At 35.7% G+C, this 15478-nt stretch overlaps 1 protein-coding gene across 1 annotated transcript in view; it reads left to right on the top strand.

The window, feature by feature from the left end:
• The window catches only part of TMTC2 (transmembrane O-mannosyltransferase targeting cadherins 2), an 892687-nt gene that overhangs the window by 562058 nt on the left and 315151 nt on the right, over nucleotides 1–15478 (top strand). The gene's annotated exons all lie outside the window — the stretch shown is intronic.

Consider the following 15478-nt stretch of genomic DNA (forward strand, 5'->3'; position numbering starts at 1 on the left):
TGTGGCTCAGCTGTAGGATACACAGCTAGGATCTGGATAGAGCTGATCTGGATAATGGGTAGCTTATACAGAGAGAACTGGATTAGGCAAGGAGGCAATAGTGTGATTATAAGCATCTAGAATACCAGCCCCAGTTGGCTTGAGATAATTGTGGTTTTAGCAGTGAAAGTCCCATGTTCTAGGTAACTCCCTAATCCTTAGGGTGGGTTGATATAAAAAGAAAGATTTATATCACTCTTTCAGTACCATTTGGCTGAAATTCTATCCTTGTACTAGAATGAGGTTTAAATATCTCAATTAAAGTCATAGAAAAGGTTACTTCATAGTCAATATATAAAACCCTGAATCAGGAGGGTAAATTCTGTTAAAAGAACAATTTAGCAGGTGCTTTAACTTAATTGGTCACTGTAGTTAACCTTATTGATCCATAATTCTGTATAGGCACAGCTACAGTTAAATTTATATAACATTTCTCCACATATTTCCTGATCCATGTTAAGCTCCCCATTCACCTAACAGTCTTCGCTGGAATCTTTTACTACAACTATTTGTTAAATCACAATATAGACATTACACGGTCTCTAATTTGCTGGTTAATACCTTCTGAAATTTAATTCTCACAACAACTTTTTGAGGTATTGTGGTGTCAACATTTTGCAGATGAAACAATTGACTCTGAGATGTTTACCTACTTGCTCTTGGTCACATATCTAGTGAGCAGCAGAGCCCAAAATTAAATGCATATTTATTTGACTCCAGAGTGCATGCTATATCAAAATTATCTCCCAGTGGTCACTGACATTTTTTTAACTGTATTATCTTTTCAGGGAGATGATAACACCCTGGAGGGCAGGTCATATTTGCTGCAAGAGCTGTATATTGAATAGAGCAGCAGTTCTCAAGCTTAAGGAGCCTTTAACAGTATTGATATCTAGATTTTCCCCACAGAAATTCTGATTTTGCTCATTTGGTGTGATACTGACCATTTAATATATTTTTAAAAAATCTCCACCAGGTGGTTTTTATGTACAGTCAGACTTCAGAAACCACTGTTACAGTGTAGTAACTAATATCTTTCTCACCATGAGACTAGGAACCATTGAGGTCAAGGAACTGATCCTAGGGAACTTTAAGCTGGCTTGAAAGATCAGGTAAGTATCTGAATAAACTTGTTTAATTTTAATTTTGATATTTAAGCTAAATCAAGGTATACATAGACATATGTATACATAGGCTTAGATCACTTCCTTGCCCAAAGCCACATGGACAGGCAAAACTCAAGCTTATCAAGCTCCTCATCTCAATAGATAGATTTATAATTTTTTAAATGCTTTAGGCAGAAAAAGATGTTAACTTGAAAATTTTAGGCTCAAATCATAGTTTAAACATATATATGTATTATGGAAGATTTAAATATCATCGAACAAATAGCATTTGGTTACATCAAGGTTTTTCTGAAAAATAATCATCTTTCTTTTTATATCAACACCGGACTGTATTTATTTCAACTGCTTTTACATTTTTTCACATCCATTCCCTTTGTCATCCACTGTTTAAATAAAAATGCATAGACCCATTGAAGCAAAGCAACTTATTAACAAACTACCATGTTGCTCCCTTAAATTAGATATCTTCCCTAAATGAAATTGCATTGTATCTGATAATGATTGAGCATAGTGAAAACCACATCCCTAACTTTGATTTCTAAAAATCCAATTCCAGTTTTGAACTTTTCCCAGGTAAGAGAAAAGTAATTACCAAGAAACAGAACAAGGAGAGGATTCTAAGTCTAGACAGCTGGGAACTGAGAGAGAAATCAAAATTCCAGGCAGATAAGAAGGTGATATATAGTCACTGAAATAGAAAGCAAGATAAATAGCTAGAAAGGCAGCAACAATCACTTGAAGATTTTTCGTAACTGGTACCCTCTGTCCTAGGACAGTAACATGTCTGCAATCCGCTTAAGGCAGGACCTGATTCTTAATTTAACTAATCTGATTGTCAGGTTGAGCACTTGAGTGCTGTGGTCTGAGAGGCAGTAGGAGGGAAGTGATTTTTGACACCATAATGGATGACCCCAAATCCTTTTTGATTGAATTATGTCAAAGTTAAAGATAAGGGCATTATATTCTCTTGAAACAATTAACCAACTTACACTAAATTATCTGTGTAACTGTTGATGCGTCAGAGCTCTTAGTGGTAAAAAAAAAAAAAAAAAAGAAAAGCACATTGAATTTTTGAATGTTTTCCTTCTAGATTTGAAATGACCACATTGAAATCTGAGTTGAAAATACTTTCTAGTATAGGACTATATGTATATATATATATCACGTTACAGGAAAAACACAAACTCAGTGTGAAAGCAGATGTGGTACTTCAGAATAGCACCAACAGGGTAATATAGTTGTTAAATTGGCCCCAAACACCAGCACATACACTAAAAAAAAAAAAGCTTGACAGGGAAGACATATCTCTCGGGAATGCAGACTAGACCATCTGTCAAAGGGAGAATTGAAACCATATTTCCGTTAGAGGTGGTCATTGATCATTTGGTGAAGATTTCTGTAGACAAATTGCATATACTATGTTATCTTCCACTATCTTATCTTACATGTACAGCCCTCAGACATTTTTCAAGGAAAGACAATTTGGTGTTCAGAATTTGATCAGGATTGTTAAAAATGTGATTCCAGGAAAGGCTCTCTGTAAACATCAGTTGGAGAAAAAATAGTTGGAGAAAACAGAGGCTGTGTGTTGGATCTGGGAACCAGTAAATCAGCTACAGTACTCTCTAAGGATGAAGACCAGGAAGTAGCTTCAATTTTAAAAATGAAGAATTCGATTTATTTAGTTGGTAGATAAGGGGATAAGAAAAAATCCTGTAAATGAATTAACTTGAAAATCGATAAGGAAAGAAATCAGAAATGTTTTTGATGGGAAGTCCTAGAGATAAACATTGCTATATTAAAAGAAATACCTTGAATTATCCAATGACTTTTTCAAATATAAATATGCATACAGGTAATATATTACAGCATTATTATCCTTGAACATTGATAGTGAGCAACAGAAAAAATATATATCCCTTCTCAGAAAATGGAATTACCTGCAAATTCCTACAATAAGTTTGGGGCAATTTTTTGGAAAAAATCATATAAGTCCTAGCACTTTCTGCATGTTAAATCTCCCATAGGTACGATATTAATATCTCCCTTAGTATCTGCATAGTATTAACATCTTAAGTTTGTGTACAGGCCAAATAAGAAATAATGTTTATACTCATCATTATTAACATATGATTACCATTTAACTTTCCCCATGGGTATATTTTGTTGTCTCTCTAAGAAGATGCAGACTCCTTGAAGGTGTAGACTGTATGATATACTTCCATATATTCTCTATTTTATTTAACACAGTGTTATGCATCTAGTTAATGTACACACTTATTAATAATCTATAATATGCAAGAGGAAAATATGTATGAAAAAGCCTAAAGGAGTTTTAAGTACTCAATAAATATAAATTATTAAAGTAATTGTTAGTTAATCCCATTAATTCACCTCTTTTGCTGTAGCAAATACCCTGAGTTAGTAAACTAAAGAGACTGTGCCATTATTTGGGAGCAGTACACAAACATTTTTATTTCTTTCTCTTGCTATTGAGCTTTAAAGATAACATAAACTAACATTTGCTAAGCGCTTTTTGTTTGTCTTGATTAGTTGTCTCAAGAAATATTTACACAGCATTTAATGTCTATATCCTACTGTCAGTGGACTTGTAGCACAACACATATGAGGAAGAACACCTTTTTACCTGTGAACACTATAACTTGCTAACCTCATTGATTCCCACTGAGAGTGGACACAAGTCTGTTCTTTTGTGGATCTTCAGCTTGAACAATTTACATTACCCGTGTCTCTATGTACAAGAGTAGCCAGGGCTGTGTGTACTGAATAAAGTAGGAGCTAAAGGTCAGGGGTGGGATGAGGTCAGAAGAGGATAAAAAGGGAAGAGTTACAGCATCTTCCTATGATTGCTGACCATGTACCCTCTTCCTCTGTCTACCCCTCTGGGTTGTGACTGACAGGGTTTAAACTGCATTACAAATGTTTTTAATCTTTGCCATATTAAGAAGCATCTTGGAGGTAAATGTTTCCCAGTTGGCTTTCCGTGATCAGTCTTGCTTGCATATATTCATCATGTCTTCATGCCTTGGTAAGTCCCAGTGTATTAGCTTAGGAAAAAAGATAAGGAAAATGCATTTAGGGTCAGATACAATGGTAATGTAGAAACACTTGCCTGATCATAACTTTAACCTGGAGTGTCAGTGTAGGAGGTTTCAAATTACTCAAAGTCAAATATTTTAACTGATGCGGTTGTTTTCACAAATCCTATAATATGGACTGCTTCCTCATTTCATTCTGCATAACTTTTTACCCATCTGCATACACATAAAAGACATGAATTTTCAAAATGTTTATATTTTACGGAGTAAGAAAATCTGGACAATCGCAGTGTCAAGAACTCTTGTCACTGGCATTTTCTATTTAATTATTAAGTGGGTCTTCTTTTCTTCATATTTGAGCATTTATGAAATGAGCAAACTGATCTTAAAACATTGAAAAAAAAAAGATTCCAGCACGTATCCACCTTTCCTATGCTGACTTTAGCACAAGCTTTTCTAATTCTAAAAAAACTTTTGACAATATGATAATTTCCATTGTCTCCCAATTTTATAATTAACTATAGACCTTAGTGATTAACTGGAGTATTTTTAAAGGTTGTTCTGATTATAAGATTACCTCTTTCTGTGAAATAAACTAAAAAGTGGTTAAACCTCCTCCCCAAAATGTTTAATTTTTTCCCCGTCTTATTATGAAGAACACATTTCTAATTAACTTTAAAAATTCCTTTTAGCTCATTAACTCCTGTTTCTTAACTCCTACCACTGGCTTTTAGGGAAAATCTTATTTTCTAACACATCTTTCTTACATATAATAATGCTAGAATATCAGGCTTAATGTCTGTTTTAAGCTCAAGGATGTATTTTACATGGAAATCGTTCTTTAGTCCTTCCTGAGAATGATTCTGTACAGTTTTAATCAAATCTGACTCAAAGAATAGAATCTCCCTGATGATTACTTAATACAGTTAAGGTGAGTGAGAGTCCAACTGTAGGAAATGTAATATGAATTTCATTTACATTTTCATACAGCTGCTCCGACTATAAAGAGTGATTCTAAGATAATGTAAAAAGCCAAGGATTTAAAAGTTTTCAAAAATAACCTAACTGAAGACAGTCATTCACTTAGATATTTAAAAAGAAAATCATTTAATTTATATTTTATAGCTCTCCTGAGTATGGTTAGTTGTAAAGAAAGGAGACTTAGGAAAACAAAGCATTATTATTATTATTATTATTTCCATTATAGAAATGCCAAATCTAAAGATACATTCACACGGTCAGTCCAAACAGCATTTCACTGAATGAACAAAGACAAGGCTGTCATGGCTTTTCTCTTTGGGGAAAGGCCTTTCCACTGCTCAGGCGACTACATCACATTTTGAAAGGCTAGATCCTGAAGATAGAATAAAGCAATAAAACATGACTGGGAAGAGCCTTTTTCTCATGCTGTTATTAACATCCATCAAAAACCCAGAGTCTTTTTAAATACTACTTTCAAATGGAATTCTTCCCATCAAACAGAATTACGTATGACTTCATTCACGAAAACAGGCTTTTGGTTTCCTGTCAATAAATGGCAACATGTTTTTGCCAACCCAACCAACAAGTCAGTTTATTTTCCATTTGACATAAAATGCAGTTTCAGTCAGTGAAATCATTTATAGGTATAAGGCAAGGGAAGAAAGCTTAAAGTAGACAGGGGCTAATTATGTTTAATCCACCATGTACACTGGGCCCTCCCAGTGGAATCAGATGGAAGTATTTCCCTCACTAAGCCTTCCTTCACCATTTTGAACGGAGCTATGAAGTATGTTTATTATGAACTTTTGAACTGTCTGAACTTATTCTATCCACTGAAATATTGCCTTGAAAATGCCTTTTTCAACTAGTGACATGACAGCTAAAGCTGTTGTGCTCTGTATCATTCAGCTGGAAGATATTACCCCGAGAACTACATTTCCTAGCATTAGCCCAGGTTCCCTGAAAATGGTAAGCTGCATGGTGAGTAATTAATATTGGCAGAGTCATTATAAACCTCTGTAGATAGACTCTATCGTACGTATCCCGAGTACAAAGCAGCTTTGATTTAATTCATTGTCCATTCCACATTTGTTTTTCTTTTACTAGCCTGCCCTCCATTCTATGCAAGACATCATATAAATAAAATTACTGTTTCTGGCTTGAATCATCACTAGACTTGAGTTAGTGGTTGCATGAAAGGCTAATTTAAACAACAGTCAGGGCCACTGCCTTACATAGAATACAGGAAGGAGCTCTATCCACGACCATCCTTGGCAGTAATGCTATGTCCAATTAGAATGAATCATATTCACATTATATTTAAAATATATCATACTAGGGTAAACGAAAAATTTGCTGTTACCAAGTCAAGAATGAAAGAAATCTTCAAAGGTCATTAGCCTGTCCTCTGGCTCTCTGAGGGCTACAATTAAAAAGTCCTCGAGAATTATCTGCCAAGTCCTTAAAATTATTCAGACAAGTAGGCACCACAGTCTCCTTCTGTAAATCATTACCAGGTCTGCCAGCCTTTATAGTCGGTAAGATCTGCTTGCTATTTAACCCAGCCATGAAAATAGTCTCTGGATGAAATACACTGGTCCCAGAAAGAGATAGGCAGTGGATTTAATTTTAAAAATGGGATGGGATTAAAAAAATTAATTTTTTCTTGCTCTACTTTCCAGAACTTTTACTTTTGGTTTTCTTGGTTATCAGCCTTTTTGAAAAGTCTTAACCTATTAAACTGGTGAGGCAGTTTCTTATTACAATGTGGAACTTTTGCCGGACCGAACTGTGCCCCAAATCAAAATATCTTCCTTGAAGAAGAGCACAGAGTGATGAACAGCCAGCCTGTGACACAAACCCCTGTCCTATTCCCCAGATACAGCAAAGTAATGATAATTTACATTTATTGAGAGCTTACTATGTATTAGGCGCCGATTTAAGACCCTCCAATGTATTAAATCTGCAATATCCTATGAGATGATGCTTTCCATTTGACAAGCGAGACCATGAGGTTCCGAAGAGGTAACTTGCCTAAATCGTCCAGTAGTCAGTGGCAGAACTTGGGCCTGAACTCAGGCATTTTGGAGTCAAAAATCTGTATCTAACCTTAACAAAGTAAATACCATTTGGTATTTAAGAGTTTATATATTTCCAAGCTTTTGGAGTGAAAAACCGAGATAAGAAGTACAGAAGAAAGTGTAGAGGGTCGTAGGAAATATTAGGAATTTATGAAGGAAGACAATATTTACATTTCTGATAGAATTATTCAATATGATGGGAAGCCACTTGTCCTGTCTAGGTGGGAGAATTCTAAGGAGTATTTCTGGCAAACTGTAGCTTGCCATTTATTTTTACTATCACAATTCCTGAGCTATATAATTGATTGAAATGGGCTGTTCTAAGGTAAGGTTTAAAATAGGATGATGAAACTTTTTGTGGTTTCAAGGAGGAATATCCCAACAGGGAGTGAGTCATTCTTTTTTTTTTTTTTTTAATTTTTATTAGAGTATAGTTGATTTACAATGTTCTGTTAGTTTTTGCTGTATAGCAAAGTGAATCAGTTATACGTATACATATGTCCACTCTTTTTTAGATTCTTTTCCCATATAGGTCATTACAGAGTATTGAGTAGAGTTCCCTGTGCTACACAGAAGGTCCTCATTAGTTATCTATTTTATATACAGTGGTATGTATATGTCAATCCCAGTCTCCCAATTTATCCCTCCCCCCCTTCCCTTTTGGTAACCATAATTTTGTTTTCTACATCTGTGACTCTATTTCTGTTCTGTATTTCTGTTTAGTTCATTTGTACCATATTTTTAGATTCCACATATAAGCGATATCATATGATATTTGTCTTTCTCTGTCTGACTTACTTCACTCAGTATGACAATATCTAGGTCCGTCCGTGTTGCTGCAAATGGCATTATTTTGTTCTTTTTTATGGCTGACTCATTCTTGAATTAGAAATCCCTCTACCCGCTAATCCCATCAGTGGGTTACTTTACAATGTCTTCAAATAATGTCTCCAAAAGTTTGTTTGTTTCTCAAGTCAGCAGTTTTGTACTTAATTTCCACAAAACATGATTTTAAACCTTCTCCATTCTCTTCAAACTCCTGAGCCCCCTTCAGTTTTGGCAATGGCTGTGTATCCTATTTTAATGAGAACATGATGCTGTAAAATAGCAATTTTCTCTTCCCTATCGTTAAATGACAAAGACACTCATCTCTGATTTTCACTCCTCCTTTCCAAGACTCATCCTTCCACTTGTTTTTCTAGGAACCATATTCTGTGGAGTCCTCCCTCTCTTTTTCCTTTCCTTCCTCTGCTTCCCTTTTTCCTTTGCATCAATCTGTAAATAGGACTGTCTCTCTTATTATAAAACTAAATAAGCGAAATAAAATAACATTCTTTGACCTACTGCATACCTCCTGTTACCTCCCTAATTCTCTCTTTGCATGCAACTGTCTTGAAAGAGTTGTCTACTTACTTTTTTTAAAAAAATTATTTCTTTCTTGGTTTATTCTACTTGCCTTCTTGGCTTGTTAACCTCCTCATGCATTTCTCTTTTAATGCCATCTGATTTCTGTCCCCCAGTGTTCCCATTACTATATCTGTTGTCAAAGTTACCGCATTTGTTTTAGAAGCTGCAACGGGTATTTCTCAGTTGCCTTTGGCATCATGTACTACTATTGAGTTTGCCCTTCTTGAAGAAGCCCTTCTATTTTCTGGGCTTCTATGACACCATACTAGTTTGTTTCTTTCTTATTTCTTTGCTCTTAGACAATTTCCTTACATGTTCTTCTTCCACTTGGTACTGCAATTTTTATGTTCCATTCTCATCTCTCTTGAGGGAAAATTCCCCTGAAAAGTTGCATCCAACTTCATGACTCTAATTCCCAGCTCCATGCTAATGATTTCCAAATAAATAATTTTAACCAGATACTTCTCATTAGCGTCAGATCTACTCATCCAACTTCCTGTAGGATACTTCATGAAGTTATTCTGTCTGACTTTTCAAGTTTAACATACAACAAAATAAGCTCATAGTTTCCCTGCAATTCTCTCTTCTTCCCGTGTTTTGTACCTCAATCAATGATCAATGGCAAATCATTTACTCAGTTGCCCAACCATAAGCTTTGGTGTTATTCTTGACTTCTGTCTTCTTCATTCCTTATGTTCATTCAATCTCTGTGTTCTGGCCGTTTAGTCTCCTACAAATCTTTCAACCCAGGCAGTTTTTCCCCATAGCTACAACTCATACTTGGGCTACTACCATCTCTCACCTGGATTCCTCCAACAGTATCCCCATTTGTTTTCCTTTAATGTTGTCCCATCCCGTTTTCTGGATTGCACATTTCCCAAAGGCATCATGCCATGCTTCTGATTAACGTTCTTCAGTGGGAATCCATTGTACTTACACTGAAGTTCAAATGTATTAACAGAACTTCCTGATCAAGCCCTTGCTCAGTTCTCCAGCTTTGCCTTATGCCAAACTGAAGTGCTTTCAATTTCTCAAATGCATCGTGTTTCTTTGAACACAGGGCTTTTCATTCATTGTTTTCTTGAACTTGAACAATCATTTCTCTAACCTTATCTGGCCTTATTATTTTTATTTTTTAATCAGTCATCAATTTTATACACATCACTGTATACATGTCAATCCCAATCGCCCAATTCAGCACACCACCATCCCCACCCCACTGCAGTTTTCCCCCCTTGGTGTCCATACTTTGTTCTCTACATCTGTGTCTCAACTTCTGCCCTGCAAACCGGTTCATCTGTACCATTTTTCTAGGTTCCACATACATGCGTTAATATACGATATTTGCTTTTCTCTTTCTGACTTCACTCTGTATGACAGTCTCTAGATCCATCCACCTCTCAACAAATGACTCAACTTCGTTCCTTTTTATGGCTGAGTAATATTCCATTGCATATATGTACCACTACTTCTTTAACCATTCGTCTGTCGATGGGCATTTAGGTTGCTTCCATGTCCTGGCTATTGTAAATAGTGCTGCAATGAACATTCGGGTGCATGTGTCTTTTTGAATTACGGTTTTCTCTGGGTATATGCCCAGTAGTGGGATTGCTGGGTCATATGGTAATTCTATTTTTAGTTTTTTAAGGAACTTCCATACTGTTCTCCATAGTGGCTGTATCAATTTACATTCCCAACAACAGTGCAAGAGGGTTCCCTTTTCTCCACACCCTCTCCAGCATTTGTTGTTTGTAGATTTTCTGATGATGCCCATTCTAACTGGTGTGAGGTGATACCTCATTGTAGTTTTGATTTGCATTTCTCTAATAATTAGTGATGTTGAGCATCTTTTCATATGCTTCTTGGCCATCTGTATGTCTTCTTTGGAGAAATGTCTATTTAGGTCTTCTGCCCATTTTTGGATTGGGTTGTTTGTTTCTTTAATATTGAGCTGAATGAGCTGTTTAGGTATTTTGGAGATTAATCCTTTGTCCGTTGATTCGTTTGCAAATATTTTCTCCCATTCTGAGGGTTGCCTTTTCGTCTTGTTTATGGTGTCCTTTGCTGTGCAAAAGCTTTGAAGTTTCATTAGGTCCCATTTGTTTATTTTTGTTTTTATTTCCATTATTCTAGAAGGTGGATCAAAAAAGATCTTGCTGTGATTTATGTCAAAGAGTGTTCTTCCTATGTTTTCCTCTAAGAGTTTTATAGTGTCCAGTCTTACATTTAGGTCTCTAATCCATTTTGAGTTTATTTTGTGTATGGTGTTAAGGAGTATTCTAATTTCATTCTTTTACGTGTAGCTGTCCAGTTTTCCCAGCACCACTTATTGAAGAGACTGTCTTTTCTCCATTGTATATCTTTACCTTCTTTGTCATAGATTAGTTGACCATTGGTGCGTGGGTTTATCTCTGGGCTTTCTATGTTGTTCCATTGATCTATGTTTCTGTTTTTGTGCCAGTACCATATTGTCTTGATTACTGTAGCTTTGTAGTATAGTCTGAAGTCAGGGAGTCAGATTCCTCCAGCTCCGTTTTTTACCCTCAAGACTGCTTTGGCTATTCGGGGTCTTTTGTGTCTCCATACAAATTTTAAGATGATTTGTTCTAGTTCTGTAAAAAATGCCATTGGTAATTTGATAGGGATTGCATTGAATCTTTGGATTGCTTTGGGTAGTATAGTCATTTTCACAATATTGATTCTTCCAATCCAAGAGCATGGTATATCTCTCCATCTGTTGGTATCATGTTTAATTTCTTTCATCAGTGTCTTATAGTTTTCTGCATGCAGGTCTTTTGTCCCCCTAGGTAGGTTTCTTCCTAGGTATTTTATTCTTTTTGTTGCAATGGTAAATGGGAGTGTTTCCATAATTTCTCTTTCAGGGTTTTCATCATTAGTGTATAGGAATGCAAGAGATTTCTGTGCATTAATTTTGTATCCTGCAACTTGACCAAATTCATTGATTAGCTCTAGTAGTTTTCTGGTGGCATTTTTAGGATCCTCTGTGTATAATATCATGTCATCTGCAAACAGTGACAGTTTTACTTCTTCTTTTCCAATTTGTATTCCTTTTATTTCTTTTTCTTCTCTGATTGCCATGGCTAGGACTTCCAAAACTATGTTGAATAATAGTGGTGAGAGTGGACATCCTTGTCTCGTTCGTGATCTTAGAGGAAATGCTTCCAGTTTTTCACCATTGAGAATGATGTTTGCTGTGGGTTTGTTGTATATGGCCTTGATTATGTTGGGGTAGTTTCCCTCTATGCCAACTTTCTGGAGAGTTGTCATCATAAATGGGTGTTGAATTTTGTCAAAAACTTTTTCTGCATCTATTGAGATGATCATATGGTTTTTATTCTTCAATTTTTTAATATGGTGTATCACATTGATTGATTTGCGTATATTGAAGAATCCTTGCATCCCTGGGATAAATGCCACTTGATCGTGGTGTATGATCCTTTTAATGTGTTGTTGGATTCTGTTTACTAGTATTTCGTTGAGGATTTTTGCATCTATGTTCATCAGTGATATTGGTCTGTAATTTTCTTCTTTTGTAGTATCTTTGTCTGGTTTTGGTAACAGGGTGATGGAGGCCTCATAGAATGAGTTTGGGAGTGTTCCTTCCTCTGCAATTTTTTGGAAGAGTTTGAGAAGGATGGGTGTTAGCTCTTCTCTAAATGTTTGATAGAATTCACCTGTGAAGCCATCTGGTCCTGGACTTTTGTTTGTTGGAAGATTTTTAATCACAGTTTCCATTTCATTACTTGTGATTGGTCTGTTCATATTTTCTGTTTCTTCCTGGTTCAGTCTTGGAAGGTTATACCTTTCTAAGAATTTGTCCATTTCTTCCAGATTGTCCATTTTATTGGCATAGAGTTGCTTGTAGTAGTCTCTTAGGATGCTTTGTATTTCTGTGGTGTCTGTTGCAACTTCTCCTTTTTCATTTCTGATTTTATTGATTTGAGTCCTCTCCCTCTTTTTCTTGATGAGTCTGGCTAATGGTTTATCAATATTGTTTATCTTCTCAAAGAACCAGCTTTTAGTTTTATTGATCTTTGCTATTGTTTTCTTTGTTTCTATTTCATTTATTTCTGCTCTGATCTTGATGATTTCTTTCCTTCTGCTTACTTTGGGTTTTGTTTGTTCTTCTTTCTCTAGTTCCTTTAGGTGTAAGGTTAGATTGTTTACTTGAGATTTTTCTTGTTTCTTGAGGTAGGCTTGTATAGCTATAAACTTCCCTCTTAGAACTGCTTTTGCTGCATCCCATAGGTTTTGGATCGTCGTGTTTTCATTGTCATTTGTCCCTAGGTATTTTTTGATTTCCTCTTTGATTTCTTCAGTGATCTCTTGGTTATTTAGTAACGTATTGTTTGACCTCCATGTGTTTGTGTTTTTTACGTTATTTTTCCGTGTAATTGATTTCTAATCTCATAGCGTTGTGGTCAGAAAAGATGCTTGATATGATTTCAATTTTCTTAAATTTGCTGAGGCTTGATTTGTGACCCAAGATGTGATCTATCCTGGAGAATGTTCCATGCGCACTTGAGAAGAACGTGTAATCTGTTGTTTTTGGATGGAATGTCCTATAAATATCAATTAAATCTATCTGGTCTATTGTGTCATTTAAAGCTTGTGTTTCCTTATTTATTTTCATTTTGGATGATCTGTCCATTGGTGTAAGTGAGGTGTTAAAATCCCCCACTATTATTGTGTTACTGTCGATTTCCTCTTTTATAGCTCTTAGCAGTTGCCTTATGTTTTGAGGTGCTCCTATGTTGGGTGCATATATATTTATAATTGTTATATCTTCTTCTTGGATTGATCCCTTGATCATTATGTAGTGTCCTTCCTTGTCTCTTGTAACATTATTTATTTTAAAGTCTATTTTATCTGATATGAGGATAGCTACTCTAGCTTTCTTTTGATTTCGATTTGCATGGAATATCTTTTTCCATCCCCTCACTTTCAGTCTGTATGTGTCCCTAGGTCTGAAGTGGGTCTCTTGTAGACTGCATATAGATGGGTCTTGTCTTTGTATCCATTTAGCAAGCCTGTGTCTTTTGGTTGGAGCATTTAATCCATTCACGTTTAAGGTAATTATCGATATGTATGTTCCTATGACCATTTTCTTAGTTGTTTTGGGTTTGTTTTTGTAGTTCCTTTTCTTCTCTTGTGTTTCCCACTTAGAGAAGTTCCTTTAGCATTTGTTGTAGGGCTGGTTTGGTGGTGCTGAATTCTCTTAGCTTTTGCTTGTCTGTAAAGCTTTTGATTTCTCCATTAAATCTAAATGACATCCTTGCCAGGTAGAGTAATCTTGGTTGTAGGTTCTTCCCTTTCATCACTTTAAGTATATTATGCCACTCCCTTCTGGCTTGTAGCGTTTCTGCTGAGAAATCAGCTGTTAACCTTATGGGAGTTCCCTTGTATGTTATTTGTCAATTTTTCCTTGCTGCTTTCAATAATTTTTCTTTGTCTTTAATTTTTGCTGATTTGATTACTATGTGTCTCGGTGTGTTTCTCCTTGGGTTTATCCTGTATGGGACTCTCTGTGCTTCCTGGACTTGGGTGGCTATTTCCTTTCCCATGTTAGGGAAGTTTTTGACTATAATCTCTTCAAATATTTTCTCGGGTCTTTTCTCTCTCTCTTCTCCTTCTGGGACCCCTATAATGCGAATGTTGTTGTGCTTAATATTGTCCCAGAGGTCTCTTAGGCTGTCTTCATTTCTTTTCATTCTTTTTTCTTTAGTCTGTTCTGCAGCAGTGAATTCCACCATTCTGTCTTCCAGGTCACTTATCTGTTCTTCTGCCTCAGTTATTCTTCTATTGATTCCTTCTAGTGTAGTTTTCATTTCAGTTATTGTATTGTTCATCTCTGTTTGTTTGGTCTTTAATTCTTCTAGGTCTTTGTTAAACATTTCCTGCATCTTCTCAATCTTTGCCTCCATTCTTATTCTGAGGTCCTGGATCATCTTCACTATCATTATTCTGAATTCTTTTTCTGGAAGGTTGCCTGTCTCCACTTCATTTAGTTGTTTTTCTGGGGTTTTATCTTGTTCCTTCATCTGATATATAGCCCTCTGCCTTTTCATCTTGTCTATCTTTCTGTAAATGTGGTTTTTGTTCCACAGGCTGCAGGATTGTAGTTTTTCTTGCTTCTGCTGTCTGCCCTCTGGTGGTTGAGGCTATCTAAGAGGCTTGATGGGAGGCTCTGGTGGTGGGTAGAGCTGACTGTTGCTGTCTTGTCTGGCCTTCTTTAAAAAATTCCTTAGAGAAGCTTTTCCTCGTGAAACTTTGTCTCAGTTATTAAATCTGGGTTAAACATTGTTGCCATGGGTTTTCAACAGCATCCAAGCCTTCCCTCATAAGAGTTATTTTTTCCCTTCACATTTTTTTATTTATAATTATGCTATTTTAAATTATAAGCTAAATGAAGGCAGGAAACTCATTTTGGTTTTTTGTTATAAATTCAGGATATTATACAGTTTCAGGCAATCTGTGATTGCATTTACTTGTTCAGTAAAAAACTAATAAAAGCAACTCCATCTTTGGACAGTGATGTTTATTAGTATAGGGAACATGTATATGCTTTATTATATTTGTATTTTGAATTTATTGATAATTTGCAATATGATACGTGGATTTGGACTGCAATCATTTGAAACTTTACATGATGTACCATCATAATTTATATGATCCTGTGATTCTAAAGTTTAAATCTCACCAGGTTGAGATGGGAATTTTCAGAAGTCATTTAATTTTGGGTATTTGGGTTCTCTGAAATATG

This window comes from Eschrichtius robustus, chromosome 13 (genome assembly GCF_028021215.1).
Source record: "Eschrichtius robustus isolate mEscRob2 chromosome 13, mEscRob2.pri, whole genome shotgun sequence".
Classification (NCBI taxonomy): Eukaryota; Metazoa; Chordata; class Mammalia; order Artiodactyla; family Eschrichtiidae; genus Eschrichtius; species Eschrichtius robustus.